Source organism: Engystomops pustulosus, chromosome 2 (genome assembly GCF_040894005.1).
Source record: "Engystomops pustulosus chromosome 2, aEngPut4.maternal, whole genome shotgun sequence".
NCBI classification, from domain to species: Eukaryota; Metazoa; Chordata; class Amphibia; order Anura; family Leptodactylidae; genus Engystomops; species Engystomops pustulosus.
Genome location: NC_092412.1, coordinates 71159742 through 71180178, shown reverse-complemented (window position 1 = coordinate 71180178; position 20437 = coordinate 71159742). Strand labels below are relative to the sequence as shown.

The following is a 20437-nucleotide window of genomic DNA, read 5'->3' as shown; positions in this document are numbered from 1 at the left end:
CATTTGCTCTTTTTCTCTAATAATGCACAGGGGATATATATTAATATGCATGGTTATTAAGCAGAGTCATTACCTTGTGATGTATTGTTTTCCACAGCCAAGGCTCCTTCCATGCAGCTCTGGGATCCGGCATAAAACCTGGTAAAATAACAAGATAATATTATTTATTTATGAAGAGATAATATGTCCCTAAGTGTTGGTCTATTAGTAAACACAAGAAATACATCATTCTTTAAAAAATAAAAAGTCTTTTTCAATATCAGACAAGAATTAAAGGAGAAACTTAAGTGAAAAACGTTATCTTTTCCCCTGAGAACGCAAAAAGCAAAATTACACAAACTGGTTAAATATTAAAGGAAGAAAAAGAAGGGCACATAAACATACTTCTTTACTAAAGTATATTACAAAGTTTACCGCATGTTGAAAGGTTAGTTACCCTGGACTGCGTGTGTTCAAGAGGTTGTCTCAAGGACAATCCCTATTACAATCCCCTCCATTTCTCAGAACGCTCTCTATGAGCCAGAACATGAAGATTAGTGGATTTTAGATGGAGGACGCCCAAAGTTACCTACATTTTAACCAGAAGATGTAAGTAAAGTAAAGCGGAGTAAAGCTGTAGAAAAGGGATAAAGGAAACCTACCACCATGGATCTACATATTAAGGTAGATCCAGTGGTAGGTTCCTCTAATGTAGAGTAGTATAGCCCTTTTTATGGCTAATTCATCTGTGGCCCAGAACTTTTATACAATTCCCCTAATTTGCAATTTTTTTTAAAGAGGCTACTGCGGGGTGGAGTAGCTGAAGCGGAGGCTACACGGCACGGCTACTCCTCGCCTCTTGCATTCCACCTACCAATGCATTTTCAGCACGCAGCAAAAGCTACCTCTTCAGAGCCGAGACTCGGCTTCGCAGATGAGTGCGCGCAGATCCTTGTAGCTGGGCAGTGAAGATGCATTGGTAGGCGGAAGAGGCTACTGGGGCGTGGAGTAGCTGCACCGTGTAGCCTCAGCTCTGGCTACTCCACGCCCAAGTAGCCTCCTTAGAAAATTTACATATTAGGGAAATAAATAAAGCCACGAGAAGCACAAATATCCACTCTTTCCATGGTTCATTTTTTGACCTTTACTTGAGTGCCTAGGACTTGGTTTGCATCCCTGGGTAACCCCATTGTTCATTAGCTCTATATATTTTTGCTATGTACCTCAGCTGTGAATTAGAGGAAACTGCCACTGGATCTACCTCAATAGGTAGATCTGTGGTGGTAGGTTTCCTTTAAGGAAAATTTCCACAAATAAGACACATCTAGAGAAAGTTCTGGTTGTTTGAAAAATCATAACTACAAAGAAAAGACAAGCGTTCTGGATTTGGAGTCTAGAAGGTGGCTTCCCACCCAAATGTTTATGTGAATTGCAGCATGCATTCCCATGGCGCCTTGTGTTGTCAGACGACAAATATTAAACACAATGATGTAAAGTTAGTTAAGAAACATAAGTTATCTTATTAAAAATACGTAGTGGATAGATCATTTTTTTGTACCTTTAGAACCAAACTAAATGCACAGTTAAAAGAAAACTATTGATCCTAGATCCCATCTTCCTGTACATGCTAAATCTGATTTCGGAGAGCAGTACTGAATAGAACTAGATTCTGCAGTTTGTAAATGTTACATTTGAGAGTTGAAGCATTATGTTGCATATTTCCTAATCCTACAGTTGTATGGGAATTTGTCTTATCAAGCCATTAATGAATGTAATGTATAACAGGGCTGCATCATTTACTGGAGTTTAAAACAGATATATAGCACATATTGTGTAAAACAAATCACTTCTGTGACAGAAGCAATACCAAAAGCGATAATTATTATGAGAAAGGCAGTCAATGGGAAAATCAATGCATTTTAATAGCACACCAGGCAGCAGATGTATTTGCAAGGTGACCCCCTCTAGCATTTCTCATGGACAGCCCTGTCTAGATCTACCTTTTATCACCATCCAGAGGGTAGGAAGGTGTTCTGGTCGCCTCACTTCTTATGTACAATAAGTAGAACATCAATAATAATGTCAGCCGCTTTCATCCATATGACGGCAAAGCAATTTACATAAATGAACATCCATGCACAGAGATTCTTCAAGGTCAGTCGGCTGTTAACCTTATCAGTGAAATTGCCAGGTTTACATAACTCACAAAATCTCTCCTAATAGAATACACTAGATTCTATCATTTTTCAACAAAATATCAGAAGGAACTCATCTGGGAACATAAACATTTTGAAAATTCCTCTCTATGGCACATGGTTATGAAATGTCAGGCACAGTCACAGTTATGTTAGGTGAACGCTTTCTGGAAGAAAACATTCAGTCAAGTAGCTGGACTCACCAAACGGAACCTACTGACCATAATGGGTCCCATCAGGATCCACTGAGGTAATTGTCATATTTACTCCAAGGTAATCTGTGTCAAATCTTCTGACATGGATGTGAACAAAGTCACAATAGATTTGATGGTTCGTCTTGGTTTAGACAAGTGGCTTCCCATCCAAAATTCATATCATCTAATAGGTGTCCAAGTCTTTCCTTGCACTTTAAGGAAACCTTTCACCAGAGGGGCATTTTTAGCGGTGCCCAGTGTTAGAGATTTTTATCCAGGGCTCCAACAACCCTTCTCAGCAGTAAGGTGATCTCCAGATTAATTGTAAAAGAAAGAGGATAAGATGGACACAGACACAGTAAAGCATAATGTAAAACGGCTTTTACAAATCTGTCTCTTATGGGTAATGATTGATCTACCTGCCAGCTTTCAGGTTTGCGTCCCAGTGGCGTGTGATCCAAGGAGCGGAGTCCCCTCCACCCCTATCATCCTCAACATTCAAATGCAGCCTCCCTTCCCCTCCCTATGTCAGCAGCCCACCTTTAACCCGCCTCCTCGCAACAGAAAACTGTTCCCCAAACATTTTCCGACTGTCTATATATCTGCCTCTGTCTATACTGGCTGCGCTCAGCACAAGGTGCATGAAATGGTGAGAAGATTTGCAGCTGCCCACACAGTGCTCACTCATAAATACACCATGCATTGAGGGGACAGCATTATGCAAAGGACAGGAAGTGGACAGGGAGACTTCCTGTCTGCTCAGCCCCAGATTTGAAGAGACAATGAGCTGCCAGCATGGTTTCCTAGCAGCTTGGGAGAAAACTTGACTCTCTTCAGATGTCGTCTCACTTCTACTAATCGGCATACAAGAAAAACGACAACGTCTCAGTGGCCGGTAATTTTAGGTTATATGAATGGACTTTTACAAACACTGCATGTGAGTAAATGCTTTATCTTTAATCAGGAAAAAAAGGATTTCAGAAATCCTGAAAAATCCTTCTAAAACCTCACAAGCGAATTACTTCAAGTCAAACGAGGAGCCGTTGGTAGCTGGAGCAGCTCTGAGAACATGGCTACATGCTGCTGACATATTTTATAGTGACACCAGTGCCTAGCCTGTACTCCATAAACAAATGAAAGCCACAATAAACAGGGGCCTATATGTTACTTCTGGGCTCTATCAAAAAGTAGAAAATAGAATTTCCCAGCAGTAGTAGGGATCTGCACACAACCTATTCTCCAAAACATTAGCTTCAGTATCTGTAAGATTGTACAGTATTCCTGAGATACTGAAAGGATTTTTTTTTAAATTGTTTTTTATTTTTTGTTTATCTCAGCACAAGGCAAAGAAGAGAAAGGAGAAAGGCAAAGAAGTGGCCGTCCTCTGGCCGCATCACAGACTGATGACCACTTCAATGTAAAAAATGCCTTTCAGAACCAAATAATGAATCCCCACAACTACAAGCATGTTTCAGGGAGGAAGGAGGCATCCTAGTGTCATGTCAGACCATGTAAGGCACGTTACATGAGTATTGTTTGCAAGAGGGATCTGGAAACACCACCAGGCAAAGGTGCCAAAGGAGTATCTGTAATGAACAAGGGACCAATGGGTCTCAGTGCTGTTCACTGATGTAAGAACAATTGCCAATCTTAACGTTGCATTGATCCATTTCTATTTGCTGGAAGGAATAATGCATCGGTGTTATTATATACAGATAAAAAAAAAAAAAAAAAAAAAAGCAGGAACACGCGCTATAGAAACTTGGTTCTGAGGGCTCATCTAATCAGCGCTGGTCATTCTTGTGCTGCTCCCACTGCTTTCATAGATTTCGATACACACAACAAAAAGTGAAACATGAAACATCAGAAGTGACTGGGTTGTAATGTTAGATTACCAGATTATCTGTGCTCTGCTAATCCAAGGTCTACCAGGGGAACCAAAGCACAACATGCAATACATTTCTAAAATCTGTATAGCAAAAAAAAAAAAAAATCCTTATATTCGAGGACAAGGATTTTATGAGGCTTATGCATGACTTCATTAAATATCTGTGGCATTACATCAAGATTCACATCTGCTGCGGGGAGTTGAAACATTTTTCTATATATTCTATGTGGCTGCACATGAACATCAAAGTATAATTTATAAAGATATTAGAATTTATTCTATTAAGGTTTAAAACATAAAAGAACATTATGCAGAATTAACCATATGTTTCCCCCTATCACATTACTGCAGTCTACATTAAGTTTCCCTGTCTAGAGGAAGAAGGGGCAAGAAATCCGTACGGAACAAGAGTGTAAAAAGAACACCAAGAATCTGATGATATTATCGCTTGATAAACTATAGTGAAGACATGCATTGCAGCCCGAAACAAATATAATTGTGGCGGAAACGGAAGAAAATGTACAGTAAAAACCATATGTTAGGACTTATGTACTCAGCCATGTTACTGTTTTGTACAGAACATCCCATAAAAAATGTCCGGAGAATTGCATGTCCGCTACTGTACTGAGAAGAGGTGGCACAAAAAGGGACATTAAATCAAAAAGGCGTCAGTTCAGTAAAGGTGTGCATGATATATATCACCTTTCCAAATGCAATGTGGAACACATTGTCATTCGGGACAAAAGCTGAGCAACCAGAACTGAACGGACATGCAGAGTTCAGTTCTGGTTGCTCAGCGTTCATGATGGACGTTCCAATCAGCACACGCTGCAAGTTTGATGCATCAAACTCACTCAAGTGCAACCTGCCTTAGAGAAGATGCCCAACTGTTAATAAATGTTCGCCTTATGTATCAATGTTCATTGATTTTTGTATCAGTTCAAATGCTCGGCAACATTTGGACTGCATCTGGACCCATAGAATATCCGGATAGCTTACCAATGTCGAAAGTGCCCTTCTGAATGAGCCCTAAGAGTCCTTGTCCTTATCAATCAACCAGATTTTGGCTTTTAATTATTTAATCTGCTGAATAATAACCCATATCCAGATTGATTAATGACCTTTGCCAGATTAGTTGCCTATACAGGCGGTCCCCTACTTAAGGACACCCGACTTACAGACAACCCATAGTTACAGACAGACCCCCTCTGACCTCTGGTGAAGCTCTCTGGATGTTACTATAGTCCCAGATTGAAATAATCAGCTGTAAGGTGTCTGTAATGAAGCTTTATTGATAATCCTTGGTCCCATTACAGCAAAAAATGTTTAAACTCCAATTGTCACTGGGGCCAAATTTTTTTTTCTCTGGATCTACAATTATAAAATATACAGTTTCGACTTCGACATACAAATTCAACTTAAGAACAAACCTTCGGACCCTATCTTGTATGTAACCGCCTGTATATTTACATACCCCACAACAGATGCCGGAATTGAAGTATTGAAGCAGGTAGCTCACTGCATCTGTCAGGTAACACACTACAAGATGATAAAGAAGCAAAGCTTGACATTTTCAGGGTTGAACAATCCGGCCTATTGTAATTGACATGCATGAATTCTGACATTTTCCCTTTAAAATATGGTTTACCTTATAGAGTAACCTCTACTGCCATTTCTGTTTAACTTTCCTTACAGCTATAAACCAAGACACTGCCCTTCCAACCTTATTATTCTCTCAAAGCGCCTGTAGGAAAGGAAAAGGAAAACACCCTCCACTAAACGACCTTAATTTTCCACATCAAACAAAGATCTACCGTGAATACATGAAATGGACAATAGGATTCCATAGTGCACCATCTATGATACAACCGCTCCTCACAGATCTGTTCACATACAAGACAAGTGACCTCAAGTTTTCTTTAAAAAAAAAAAAGAAATAAAAAAGACAGAATCATGTGACATGCAGGACACCCTCACACAATGTTGTGTAATAGTCACATTTGGAGGACCTTCTAAAGGCTTGTAGGCCAAAATTTTAGACAACCCATAAAAAATTTCGCTATTTCCTGGCCATGGGCCCTATTGCTCCTTTTTTGTTTTTGACAGGCATTGGGACGTACCTGGAGCAGAATTAAATGGGTTATCCGAGATTAGCAATAAATTAGGGATGGACTTTAAAAAAAAAATAAACATGTACTCACCTCCTCTGTCACTGCTGATGTCTTGCGCCGCAGTCCATCTGATCCGTACCCCTGTTTGTTAACAGGACACGGAAGCTGCTGCGCTCAAGTCCCATTTGTCACTATATCCCTGCACCTATAGAGATAGGGACGGATGGGAATGGCCGGCCGGAACCTCTCCGAGCGCAGAATAGGAGAATATGGCAGGTAAGTTCCCGGTGTATACACTGAGCTTATCCATTGACATATACTATTAAACGGAGATATCCTTTTTGCCACCACCCGCCCTGTATATATTGCATCCAGCTGAAATCATAGGATGGAAAGAAACAAGCTACATCCTTCCATCCTGCTGAGCGGAGGCCATAGGACAGTGACATCACTACTTTTGCTCTACTTTTAACGGATCGGTTAGGTAATATAGCATCCGTGGGCAATGATTCATTATAAGGTATATAGTCTAGCCATGTGCCAGAGGAAACAGATGAGTATCACTGTCATTTGCATCCAGCATAATTGTGCATTATTTTGTCTGGTTTTAGGTTGTCATGTTTAGGATTTGTGTTTGTACATAATAAATTGTACCAAATCTCAGATCAGATAATTTGATATATATTTTGAGGTCACAAAATAAAGCAGCCTTACATGACAACACTTATACATGTGTCCTCACAGCCCAGCACATACACAATAGAGTGCAGCCCAGCACTCGGGCAGGAAGCATGCCCTGCACAGTCCCGGGAACTTTGTGCTCCGGCTCCAGCTGTCACATAAACCTAATGGAGCGTGATGCCTTCTCCTCATTACATACCCCTCTTCCTGCCCGCAGACAGCTGCCAACAACCAACTTTACACCCGGAAACTACAGGCTGAAAATGAATAACAGCACAAGCAGTACAGCTCAGCCACACGTGCAATCACTAGAGCGACAGCATTATACCCTTTCACCTACAGTGCAAGTCCTGGTACGGCGCCATTTTTGTGTTGCTTATCGCATAGACAGAAATGGGGTCTCCATAAAAATGGCTGGTTGTAGCGAGCGTTGTTGTTCATAGGACTCTTCTTATCAGGAAGCAGCAGCTCCTGGCAGAGGTGTACAGTACAGTACAGTACAGTAACAGAAAGAGTTTGATATCTGCCTATAAAACGTTACAGTATGGTGGACAGTTATCAGTACTAAGATCTAGAGAGAATAAAGATGAGGTACTAATAAAGATACCGAAAAGTAATGGACACAATAAAAACGCATTCACTGTTATGCTTAGGGTAACAATGAGCCAGTATCTACCTTTAGGATTCTTATTAGAGTCCCTACAATATTTTTCACCCTCTATATATAACACAATGTGGAGAGACCAAATTGGAAAAAAAAGTTTTACAACATTTTCATTTTGTTTATACAATTCTAAATACTAACCCTGTAATTTTTGTCATGTTATATAAAATAAATAGAGGCGGTCCCCTACTTAAGAACACCCGACTTACAAACGGACCTCTGGATGTTGGTAATTTACTGTACTTTAGCCCTAGGTTACAATAACCAGCTGTAACACTAATCAAAAGGTGTCTGCAATTAACCTTTATTGCTAATCCTGGTTCTTATGACAACCCAACATTTTTAAAATCCAATAGTCACAGAGACCAAAAAACATTTGTCTGTGGTTACAATGATAAAATATACAGTTCCAACTTACATACAAAGTCAAGTTAGGGTGATGTCAGACGTCTCGCTTTGTCTGCGTTTGCAAACGCAAACCAAGCCGCACCCACTGGGGCGGGCCGCGGCCCAATCGTGTTTTGCATTAAAATTGACGCAAAACACCTGCGACCCGCCCCGGTTGGTGTGGCTTGGTCTGCGTTTGCAAACGCAGACAAAGTGGCACGTTTGACATCACCCTTAACCCCTTAAGGACGCAGGGTATTTCGGCTTATTTCTCGCTCTCCAACTTCAAAAATCCATAACTTTTTCATTTTTACGTGTACAGACCTGTGTGAGGGCTTATTTTGTGCATAACACATTTTACTTTCCCGTGATGTTATTTATTTTAACATGCCGTGTACTGCGAAGCTGAAAAAAAATTCCAAATGTGGAAAAATTTTAAAAAAAACCGTCACGTTCTTGTGGGCTCAGTTTTTACGACTTTCAATCTTCGCTCCAAATAACATGCCTACTTTATTCTTTGGTTCGGTGCGATCGTGGTGATACCAAATTTATACAGGTTTTATTGTGTTTTAATACATTTTCAAAAATTAAACGAATGTGTACAAAAAAGAAAAAAAAAATTTTGCCATCTTCTGACGCTAATAACTTTTTCATACTTTGGCGCACGGAGATGTGTGAGGGGTCATTTTTTGTGAAATGATGCAACGTTTTCATTGCTACCATTTTGAGGTCTGTGCGACATTTTGATCATTTTTTATTTCATTTTTTATGTTATGTAAAAAGGTGTAAAAGTTGCATTTCGGACATTTGGGCGCCATTTCCCGCCTCGGAGGTCACCGCCGCCCGTAACCGGTTTTATATTTTGATAGATCGGGCATTTTGGGACGCGGTGATACCTAATATGTTTGTGATTTTTACTGTTTATTATGTTTTATATCCGTTCTAGGGAAAGGGGGGTGATTTGAATAATATTTTATTAATTTTTTTTATTTTTTAAACTTTTTTTTTTCTTTTTTTTTTTCACTATTTTTTAGACCATCTAGGGTACATTAACCCTAGATAGTCAGATCGCTCCTACCATATACTGCAATACTTCTGTATTGCAATATATGGCATTTTTGCAGCACATTCATTACAATGAGACACTGGCTCATTGTAACAAATCTGCAGATGCCAGATAGTCTCAGGTCAAACGAAGACCCGAGGCTACCATGGCAACCGATCGCCGCCCCCCGATGACGTTCGGGGGTGCGGCGATCGTAATAAAGATGGCGGCGCCGGTTATTAGCAGAGGGGGTTTGCTGCAATATGCAACAACCCCCACCTCTGTATGAAGAGGACTCAGCCCGTGAGCCCTCTTCATACATCCCTTATACCTCTGCACCGTAGAGCTACGGCGCAGAGCGTTAAGGGGTTAAGAACAAACCTACAGAACCTATCTTGTACATAACCCGGGCACTGCCTGTATATGAAGATCTATCAGAAGTCTCCGCTTTCATTTTATGAACAGCTGTGGGAAAATGAAAGCTGACTGCTGAACCATTCTCTTCTCAGACACATCTGATAAATCTGCTCCATAGTTGTTTTAAAAATTGCTGTAACTGTTAGCAAGGAAAACTATGATAGCTATGATAGTCTATACTAAAAGTGTGTGGAGAGGGTTCAGCTCCTATATTCTCTCCAAACTCCTGTCTAAGAACCCCTGCACACCAGCATTTTCGGTCCATAGTAAGGATATGTGTGCTAATCAGATCCCATAGTCTTGAGATAGAAATATAATGCAAGGAGTCCCTGCATAATAATTCACTTTGATGCAAGGACTCCCCTCCACTGCACTGTGCTTGCTCAGAGGAATCTGTCCAACATGTTCGTGTGCCGACGGCCTTAGACTGTTCTGTAATAGTCCAGGGGAATCAAGATTTGCACTGAAAATGTTAAAGGGGTTGTCAGACTCTTATCCATTTTAGATAATGATGACGAATCTGCAGCTTAGGATGAAAGTGGAAGCAGAAGGCTTTGTCTCATGAATTAGTGCACCTGGGAGCTGCAGCTCAGTGCCTACTTAGCTCTTACCGAGGATCCACCAGTCCCAATTAAACCCCCGCCAATCTGATGTTTACCTATCCACAGAATGAGACAATTCCTTTACAAGTTTCACATCATGTGGCTACTGGGTAACATAAAAGGTTCAGGTAAGTCAGCAGTACTGCAAGTCCTCCCTGGTAAGAATCAACCATCAAGACTACTCACCAGCAGTTTCCAGCCCATGCGCAAGGAAAGTACAAATCACTTAAAGAGGTTTTCCCATGAACAAAAGTTAGGCCCTATTCACAGGAAAGGGCCTAACTTGCTGATCAGTGGGGGTATCAGTGCTGAGACCCCCACAGATCACTAAAACGCAGCTCTCGCCAATTTCCATCAGCTCCATAGAGATTAATGGAGCAGAGATAAACGGTCATGCGCGGCCGTCTGCTCCATTAGTCTGATGGAGCGATTTTGTGCACTTTGGGGGTCTCAATTTTGTTTGTGGGAAAACCCCTTTATCCCCATAACTACAATGTTATAATGATTTTTACCAAATTGTCATATGCGATTCTGCCTTTAAAAACAAAAAGAACAATCCCCATATTGTGTTTTTTTTTGTTGTATCCTTACCAGAGCTATGCCATTTTCTATTCTCAAGCTGCCTGTTAGACTAACCTCTTCCTGTACCTTCCCTGAAGCAGAGCGAGATTGAGATTGCCCTCACGTCCATGATACCATATCTTCTCCCATTGAATAAACTTAGCCATAAATTCGGTGCGATTCCTATAAATAAATACACTGAACACTGCATAATATGCATAGAAGATATAGTGGCTAGCCTGGCAGCTTTCATCACACGGAGGAGCATGCAGCATGTAATAGTAGTAGAAACCAGCAGTGAACATGAAGTGTATAGGCTTAATGGCTTCTCTCACAGCCAGGAGACAAGGCTAGGGCAGAGCCAAGCTAATCTGAAGTTAATAACAAAGGAACTACTGCACATAGGTAATGAAGATAATAGGCAAAGTTGTTCTACATTTCAAGAGCTACTGCTTTGGAGAAAAAAAAGTTCTGCTTTAAAGGGGTTGTGTCATTAATTATCTATTACCCTATCCTGTGGATAAATATCATGGGGTCCCATGTAATAAGCAGAATGGTGGATCACAATTCAGCATTCTATTGTTGTGCCTGCACTTTTTCTACAGGTACATGAACGACATCATTGAGGGCGACAGCCGGCCGGGAGAGAGATGTGGACCATTAAATATCCCAGAAGTCCTATGCTTTTAGCTAAATCTCATTATACCATTCAAATGTGTATTTTGTCATAGGGCATCAGACATCATACTATAAATGTGCAGAACGCTATTTATATTCCCATCCTTTTATGATTATAACCTGTCCTTTAAATGCACATTTATTTATGTTCTTTCATTACAAACAGAAAAGAAAATCAGTCGACCATAATTCAAATGCAATCACCGCTGTAACAATTGATTCTGCTAAGCTGCGCCTAACACTTCCAGCTCCTGGTGTGAAATACGGCTTTCTAGAATTAGCTTTTCCCCCCTGCTTAATAAAGCATGGCTTCATCCTGTCATCACTTTACCAGACCTGGTGTCATAGTCAGGTAAGGGGAATTGTTTTATTATTTGCCTTAGAAAACCCACTACTTGTTAAAATAAAAAATGCCTCCAAGCAAAGCTTTTTTCTGTGACCTTTGTGCTTGAGATCGGCAAATCCATACTTTCTTTCAATTAACAAATAGCCTGGTTTGAATTTTACTTAGAAAAGTCTTTGCACATTTTGTATTTCTTAGAAGCATTGGTTCAAAATGAGAGGTGAAGAAAAATGTCATTAAAAAGTGCACTGATTCTATAACCTTCATTGTTACACCATTATCCAGCTACATTTTATTCACATCCGAGTGACTGTATTTGGCCTTTTTGAGTGAAGCAGGTTATCAAGAAAGGTCTTGTAAGTTACAATACGAAAAAAATCAGCTACTTGGAAAACATAACAGTTAGGCCACTTAGTCGTGAAAAAGTTTGATGCGTCTAATTCGTGGCGTGTTGTGGCTGGAACATCCGGCCCGGAAGCTGAGCATCCGGAACAGAATTGACATGCTGAGTTCAGTTGCGGTTGCTCAGTGTTCATGACAGACGTTCCAAGCCCAAACTCTGCAAATTTGATGCAAGTTGGGCACAAACTTGCTTATATGTAAGAGGGCTAAGAAGATTACTGTACGGTATTTATCAACCTGATAGTCGCTGACCTCCTACCATCCCTTTCACCAATGCTTTATTATCATAGTTAACTGCCTTGTACACATGTTGCAATAGAAATTGAGGTAAAATAGAGGAAGTGGAAATTTTTTTTTAAAAATCCCTAAATTTTCATGTGGTATAAAGTGCCTTTATTCCTAGATATGGAGGTCACAGCAGTTGGGAGACCGAGGTCTAATAACCCCTGATTTTGAGATTAATGTGTATCTGCATAGAGTTGGGACCTGCATCTATCCAACATGTATGATAAATGCCCAAAGTGGGAATATCTCTTAAAGGAAATCTACCACCAGGATCAAGGATTTACACCAGTCACACTTGCATTGCAGGTGCGTGCCCCCTTTGGGAGAATCGACTCCTATTTTTTTTTTTTTAAAGGCTTTAGAAAATTATGCAAATGAGCCTGAGGGGCTTCAGGCTCAATTAACAGCTATGGAACCTGGAGCCCCTGAAGTTAATTTGCATCATTTTGAAAGCCTTCTTTGTAAAAACGAGAACATAGAAAGCACCAGAAGAGGCTCACACCAGCATATAGATGTGCTTGGTTTACAATCCTTGATCCTGGCGATAGATTTCCTTTAAAAGAAGTTCTTTCATTTCCTCAATCTTTTCACTGCCAAGACATTTTGCACTAATATGCCAAGTATGGCAGTCATACTGACTGCTCCATCCTAGGCCAACCCACCTGACCATGTAAGGTTTATTTAGAATATTGGGTGCTGAAACTAATGACATTAATTGCTCAAGGAACTTGGAAGCTAGAAAAACAAATCTAGCTGGCCCACAATAGAAGGAGCTATACCAATTATATGATTATTTTTTTTTCTATTTACTCCAGATGTTTTAAAATGTATGAGAAATAAATGTCACACACATAGCAGCTAAAACATCAGGGTGGTAATCCTAATATAACTTGTATTTCCTTAAGTTCTATGTCTAATTGGTTTGACCATAATCACTATGTGTTATAAATTATACACTTAAAAACATTGTAAATTCTAATTAATCAATGTCAGGGTCCTCTGTTATTTTATTGTACTTTTTTATTGAACTTGCTAACAGTATTAGCAAGGTTTACGGAGAATATGTGAGATGTATCCAGTTTCAGCCCGCAGACAAATACAATGCAAGTTTTTCAAGTTGTAACAATCCTAAATCAAAGGTTCCAATTTAAAAGCATCTTCTGGTTTCTTCTTAATTCAGGCTCACCTCTAGATTAATGCAACTAGGTCTCACAGATCACAGCACAATGGGTATTGGAAGAATTCAGAACCCAAAGGAATGTATAGCTTCAAACAACATGGACATTCCTTTATATAAAAGAATGAAAAAAGTGAACAAAAAGAGTAATAAACTTACTTTAGATCTAAAAAATATAAAATATATAACAGAATAAAACAACTTGTTGCAATCTGTTATAAATGTGGCCTTGAGGAGACAATTAAAATTACACAACAGAATGGGAAATGTTCAATTCTCAAGGAAAGAAAACGTAACTACAAGTGAATAAACGCTAAACTGCAATAACCAAAACATCCACTAGATCAACCTTTACATACATTGTACTGAAACCCATCAGTATTCAAGTGAATTCAATGGAAAATGTTTTTAAAGAGAGTGCGGCTGTGGGAAAAGAATAGATCAGTTTTTTTCTTTGCTTGTAGTCTTGGGCTTTTAACTAATGAGGTTGTCTTGTTTGGACAATCTCTTTTTGCTTACAGCACCCTTTCCTATCAACCAGGATGAAGACACCGAACCTACCCTGTTGAAAGTAGAGAGTCCTCTTAGAATTCTCTGAGTGTTTGTCCACAAAGCACAAACTCATAGCAGAATAACCACCACAGACTTGCTGACAGATAATCCACCTCAATGAACTGTAGTAGCAAAGTGGATAATCCTTAAATCTAATCCATTTGTGGTACAAAAAACTGCAACATTGATTGATATGCAGTGCTCATTTTAACACTGTAGCCTGTCAAGTACTATTTAAAGGGAGTCTACCACCTCCACCAAGCATTATAATCTGTTGGCAGCATGTTGTAAAGAAATGCAGCACAATTTCAAAAATACTTTTATTATTTCTGTATGCCATGGAGGAAATTGGTAAACTGAGGTTGTGTCCTCAGAACCTGGGGAACTGCTATTCCTACCTGGACCACTCACATGACACTGAAAGGAAAGCGATATAGGCAGTAATAGCAGTGCTCCCGATGCTGAGGACATGCACTGGGTGCCCCAACTAAGCATATGGATAAAACAGTGAATATTATGGAAATGGCATGATAGACAAAAATAATAATGGTCCATTGGAAATCACAGCACATTTCTCTAGAACATGTTGCCAGCATACCTTAATGCTTGGTGGAGGTGTTAGGCTCTCTTTAATATCACCTACAAAAACCACACCATTTTGGGCAATACTTGAAACAACATAAATTCCCTGTAACAGAAATTCAGCAGCAGATGCACTCCATGTACATGCCATTTGCTCCGCAGTTTACTCTATGAACTATGTAGTGACATGATATAAGTCATAGAGTCATAAATATTTCTCTAATAATAGCAAACATGATAAAGCTACTTGATATGTGTTTTTCATGTGCACTAACATTTAAGATCATAAGACGACTCTCACAGACCTTATGTCACGATTGTCTGTACATACGGTGGCAGCAGATGGGAATGAACTGAAGCGGCAAACATGTACTATTGTACCTGCTGGCATCCCTCGTAGATGAGCAATACCTCGAACAAGTGTAATGGTAATCACAAGCTTCTGAAGGGGAAACCTCAAAAATACTAATGATTTTCTTTCATTTGGCAATATTAATATGACTCCAAGTACTGTGAAAGCTATTATTTGCCAAGCCTTGAAAACTATAATTATTACTAATGCAAACATTTTCCTTGGCATAAGAACAGTCTACAGTTTTTCTATTTTCTATATAAAGCTCTTGATATATTGTTATTTAGTTCCAAGGTTTAGAATAATGGAGGGACATAGAGGGGGTAGGATAACTGCATGCATGTACTAGAGGCAGGGCCGGCGCTATGGGTAGGCAAAGGTGGCAATTGCCCAGGGCCCCCAGGGAGAAAGGGGAGAATCTCTTCTTTCAAATGAATCTTGAATTTTGTTTCTAGGTGCTATGGATCCAGAGATATTCAGGTTTAAAGTGAGAATATCAGGTGCCATTTTTATATATAAATATCACTTCCGACGGCAGTTAATATCTCCGTTTTTCTGCATTTTAGAAACACAAATTAGATTCATATAAAAGAGGAGACTCTCTTCTTTCATAGGAAAAAAGAAGTGAGGTTCTATGAGTCACAGAACCAGAGATACAGCCCCCTGAAGTATCTCCCCCATCTCCAGATTCTTAGCCATCAGGCTGCAGGGAGTATTAGCTGCACACAGGAGCTGCTGCACCTCACAGATAATGGAAATATTCACTTTATATGTTACTAGTACTACATTTTGAGAAGGGATAATATCAACTAATACTCATGTTTTTAACCCTTCTCTATGCAAATCTAAGAACACACTTTGGGCCACATGTATCAATCGTTTTTTTCTGTTGTTTTTGCGCCTTTTCATTCAGGCGCACCGTTTTTTGTGCCATTTTTGCGACTAAATGTGACTAAATGCTAGCTGTGCAGCAAAAAATAACCAGATTTCCCTCATTTATCCTAGCAATCCAGATGTTTTGATGCGCCTAATGATATTCATCACTTGCGACATTTCATTTAGGCGCAAAAACGGGAGCAAAAACACTCCAGCCCGGAGCTGGCGTTAACTGAGAAGAAAGCACTGAGCCCCTTTGCAGAACAGCTCATTTCTAGCAGAAAAGCTCATCCAGACCCTGCAGACACTAGAACAGATCATACAGACATGAGATACTCTGCAGACACTAGTACAGATAATACAGTCATTAGATACTCTGCAGACAGGAGCTGCAGACTCTATTTACACTTCATCACCTTCTATTTACAAAACATTCTGCAGAATCCTGAGCTCAAAGCAAGAGAGAAGAGAACGTTACAGAATGTTGCACATAGACAGGTGTCCCCCATGTAATTCTGCACAGTATCACCAGTGTGTCTGAGGGGGATACTGTGCAGAATTACAGGGGTGCAGCAGGAGATCAGCACTGGGGGATCCCCTCCAGGAGAATCCCCTGCTGAGGAGGTCACTGGGTGCAGGGTGTCACACACCTGGGTGCTGCTGTGAGTGTTATCTTCATTCTGGGCTGTGGGAGAAGCAGAGAGGAGCTTGTAGCAGGATCACATGTAACTGCCTGAATCTAACATTACGCCGAAACTGCGCCAAAATTGCGCCTAAACTGTGTTAAAGTAAAGTGATTAATAAGAGGCAGGAAATTAACTTATCACAGATGGTTGTGCTAATTCTGTAAAAGCTTGTGATAATTCTGGAAAACAGTGCACCAGAATTTAGGCGCAACTACTACACCTATGCGCACAAAAGTGATAAATGTGGCCCATTCTCTCTTATTCCCTTTTATTTTGTGATAGTTATTTTTTGTTGGGAAAATTGACTGATACGATGAACATTCAATCCTCTTCGCCTAATGTGACTACACCGCGACCAGAGCATGTCCATAAAGTTATATGTAACACCCAAAACACACACATGTCCTGGAATAAAGTTTTTATTTCCCATCATCCTCCATTATTTACACCCATGTTATGACGTTCTCACTCTCATTCTTATGAAGCACGGAGGGTTCTGTTATTGTGCAGCTAATACAATGGCGCACATCTAAACGTGACTTTTATTATCTCATTAGAGGGGTTTATGGATATATAGTTATTTATTTGGGTTACCATTGTCTAAGGAACAGACAATGATACATCTGTGTGAATTTTCTGCAGTTCCCTTTGCTGCATGTTTTGGTGAATATACACATGTGGGGTCTGTCTGATCTCCTCACATCTTACTTTTTTAGGAAAGTAGATTTTCTTTATATAAGTATTCTGGATTTGTACATATTTTAGAGGAAATTTTGAATGTTAATTGCCAAATGCATCGCCTAGTTGTCTGCTTTCAAAATTCTATAGGTTTTATGTCGCCTTTACTTTTTATTCTGTTTTATTGATATATTTTGCAGGTTGTGACTGTCTAAAAATGTCTAGCTGAAAAGCAGATATCTAGTTATTACAGTTTTAGTGATATTATGTGGATTTATTCATGTGAACATATCAATAGGGCACATTTGTGAACTCTACAAATGTCCATGTATTACATTTAGGAGATGTGAAGGTAAATATTTTCTGTTTGGATCAAATTTTTTGCCATCAAAGTCAAATTTTAAGTATTTTTAATAAAATGTTTCAATTTGAATCAAAATTGCATGAAGGCGCCTATGTCTATAAAATCTTTGATGCAATTTTGAAAATGGGGCAAGTGTCTGCTTTCAGAAAATATCAGTCCCCCTCCCCAAATTTTTTGGAGTGTGGGAGGAAACCGGAGGACCCGGAGGAAACCCACGCAGACACAGAGAGAACATACAAAATCTTTGCAGATGTTGACCAGCGCTGCAAGGCTGTAGTGCTAATCACGGAGCCACCATGCTGCCCATAAATCTCCCTATCATCTATCTATCTCCTATAAAATTCTCCCATATTACAGTTTGTTTTACCATACTAAAGGAGCCTCTTGCTGACTGTGACTGGTCATAAAATAGTTTTATTTTGGGGCCCCACTTTTAGTTTTGCCCAGGGCCCCACTTTGTCTAGAACCGGCCCTGACTAGAGGTCAGCATTAGGGGGCGGCAAACTGAGAATTTGCCCAGGGTCCCCTGTCCTAAAGGGGCCCCCTGCATGTAAACTTTTGTGAGTAGAGGATGTATTGCACCTTTAATACCCCTTGGTTGAATGCCCAGTAGAAGATGCTCATAATTTGTCTATTTCCTATTTATATCTCTAACCATTTATATATATTCTATAATCTATATATCTATTTATCTAGATCATCTTTTAAATTTCTCTTCTAGCATCTGCTTATCTCCGATAAAATTCTCCTACAGTCCCATATTACACATTGCCTCACCATACTAGTGTTGTACTACAAAGTGTTATTATTGTGCAGGAATAAAGGGAGCCCCTTACTGAACATCACGGTTTATAAAATACTTTTATTTTAAAGGCCCCACTTTGTCTAAAATCGGCCCTGACTACATGACAGCAATAGTCCAAGCAAGACATCTATAAATCTATAGTCTATGAAACACATTGTCCATTTTATTCTTTGCTTCACCAATGTGTCCAGACCAAGAACTTACAAATGGCTGCAATAAAGTATATGTCACTTATTAGATTAGACAAGATATTTTTGTTGAAGTGTATGATGAGCCTTACATAGTAAATACAGATAGATGGTGTGAAAATTAGTTTCATCCCTATGGTCATCACGCACTGCAATGAAGGTGAAAAGAACAGAGTAAAGACAAATTGATGAGATGAATAAGTCCTGGATTAAGGCAGGTGGATAAGATTGATAAAATGGAGAGGACAATGATTTAGAGATGAAGTAAAGGTCAGACACAAGATAAGAAGGAAGGCTGCTATGATAAAAGGACACACAAAAAACACTCTCTGAAATGATGAGAGGTATTAAACAGAATATGTACAATGTGCTTTTAGAGACACATTAGTTCTTGACTATATTTTGGAACATTGCAGATGATAATTCCTTAATTTGCTGCTTGTGTTAAGTTTCAGTTTTGCCCAGGAGTATTACCTGGTGTGAAAATTATTCAATTATGTAATTAACATATTCATAAATAAATGGACAGCAATATGTAAGTAGGTGAATACCAAAAACTATGCAAAAGAATGTCCGCTGAGAAATAGTTAATTGATTTTGCTGCATCTCTGAACATGAAAAGGCATTAAAAAGACATTGAACTGAAGTCAAGTTTAGAAACACTGGGGACACAAAATAAAACCATCAAAGTAAGGCTCTACCATGTGTATTATTCTATTTTTATACCGCACAACTGGTTCTTTAGTAAGATTCCTTTAAATTTTATTTTCTTATCATTTATAGGGAGCGTACATATTAGAAGGTGCTGCTATGTATGGAAGCCATTTTTGTCACCTACCTTGATGATCAGGATCTACACTGAAATGTTCATAACACTTTATAAACTTTTGCTGTGCTTATGTAGACTTGTGTTCCCACTCAACCTAATGGATAACGAAAGTGACCATCAAAAGAAACTCAACCAAATATGATGAAGTTTGCAACATTTCTCAATGTATACAGAGTACAGGCGGTCCCCTACTTAAGAACACCTGACTTACAGACAACCCCTAGTTACAAACGGACCTCTGGATTTTTGTAATTTACTGTATTTTGGTCCCCGGATAAAATAAACAGTTATAACAGTTACCACAGGCGTCTGCAATTACAATTTATTGTTAATCCTGGTTCTTATGACAACCCAACATTTTTAAAATCCAATTGTCACAGAGACAAAAAAAATATTTACTTAAGAACAAACCTACAGAACCCATCTTGTACGTAACCCGCGGATTGCCTGTATAGGAGCTGCTCACTGGAACCCCAAAAAAAGATGTAGGGGATATAAAATAGCATCTAGAAGATTCACATGCCTAGTTTGCATCCCCATGTTAGATGTTCTCTTTCCATTGGCATAAACATGCATGTTTCATCTTTTTATCGATTTTGCTATAGCCAACTATACATCCAACATGTATTCCGCAGTGGAATTCCTAATCAATGTCGAGGTTTTCAGGGCTTATTCCAGATAGTTAGGCTATTACAGATTTTAAAAGAATTATAAAGATGGGAAATACATTTCCAAATAGACTCAGAATATGTTAAATCAATCAACCAATAAATAAATAAAAGGTTACCAATCGTTCACTGGATCTCACTGAAATCTATGTGCCTAACCAAGCCGCTCTACAGGACTGTTTAGACCACACTGCCTCTACCGTGGATGTGTAAGAAACAGCCTCTGAACCATAAGAACTTAGAAACTG

The 20437-nt window shown here is 39.4% G+C and overlaps 1 protein-coding gene and 1 long non-coding RNA gene across 3 annotated transcripts in view; one reads left to right on the top strand and one right to left on the bottom strand.

The window, feature by feature from the left end:
- The window catches only part of ENOX1 (ecto-NOX disulfide-thiol exchanger 1), a 355077-nt gene that overhangs the window by 264483 nt on the left and 70157 nt on the right, over positions 1 to 20437 (bottom strand). The window contains exon 2 of the mRNA XM_072135263.1: positions 74 to 138. The gene's annotated coding sequence lies outside the window, so the exon portion shown is untranslated. The remainder of the gene's footprint in view (positions 1 to 73; positions 139 to 20437) is intronic.
- On the top strand, positions 7515 to 19820 carry LOC140117979 (uncharacterized). Of its 2 annotated transcripts, none has more exons than XR_011853113.1 (3): positions 7515 to 7639; positions 11569 to 11754; positions 13613 to 13908. It is a non-coding gene; the product is annotated as an uncharacterized lncRNA (long non-coding RNA). The 2 variants fall into 2 exon arrangements; XR_011853114.1 differs by lacking the exon at positions 13613 to 13908 and adding an exon at positions 19476 to 19820 and having other exon boundaries at positions 7517 to 7639.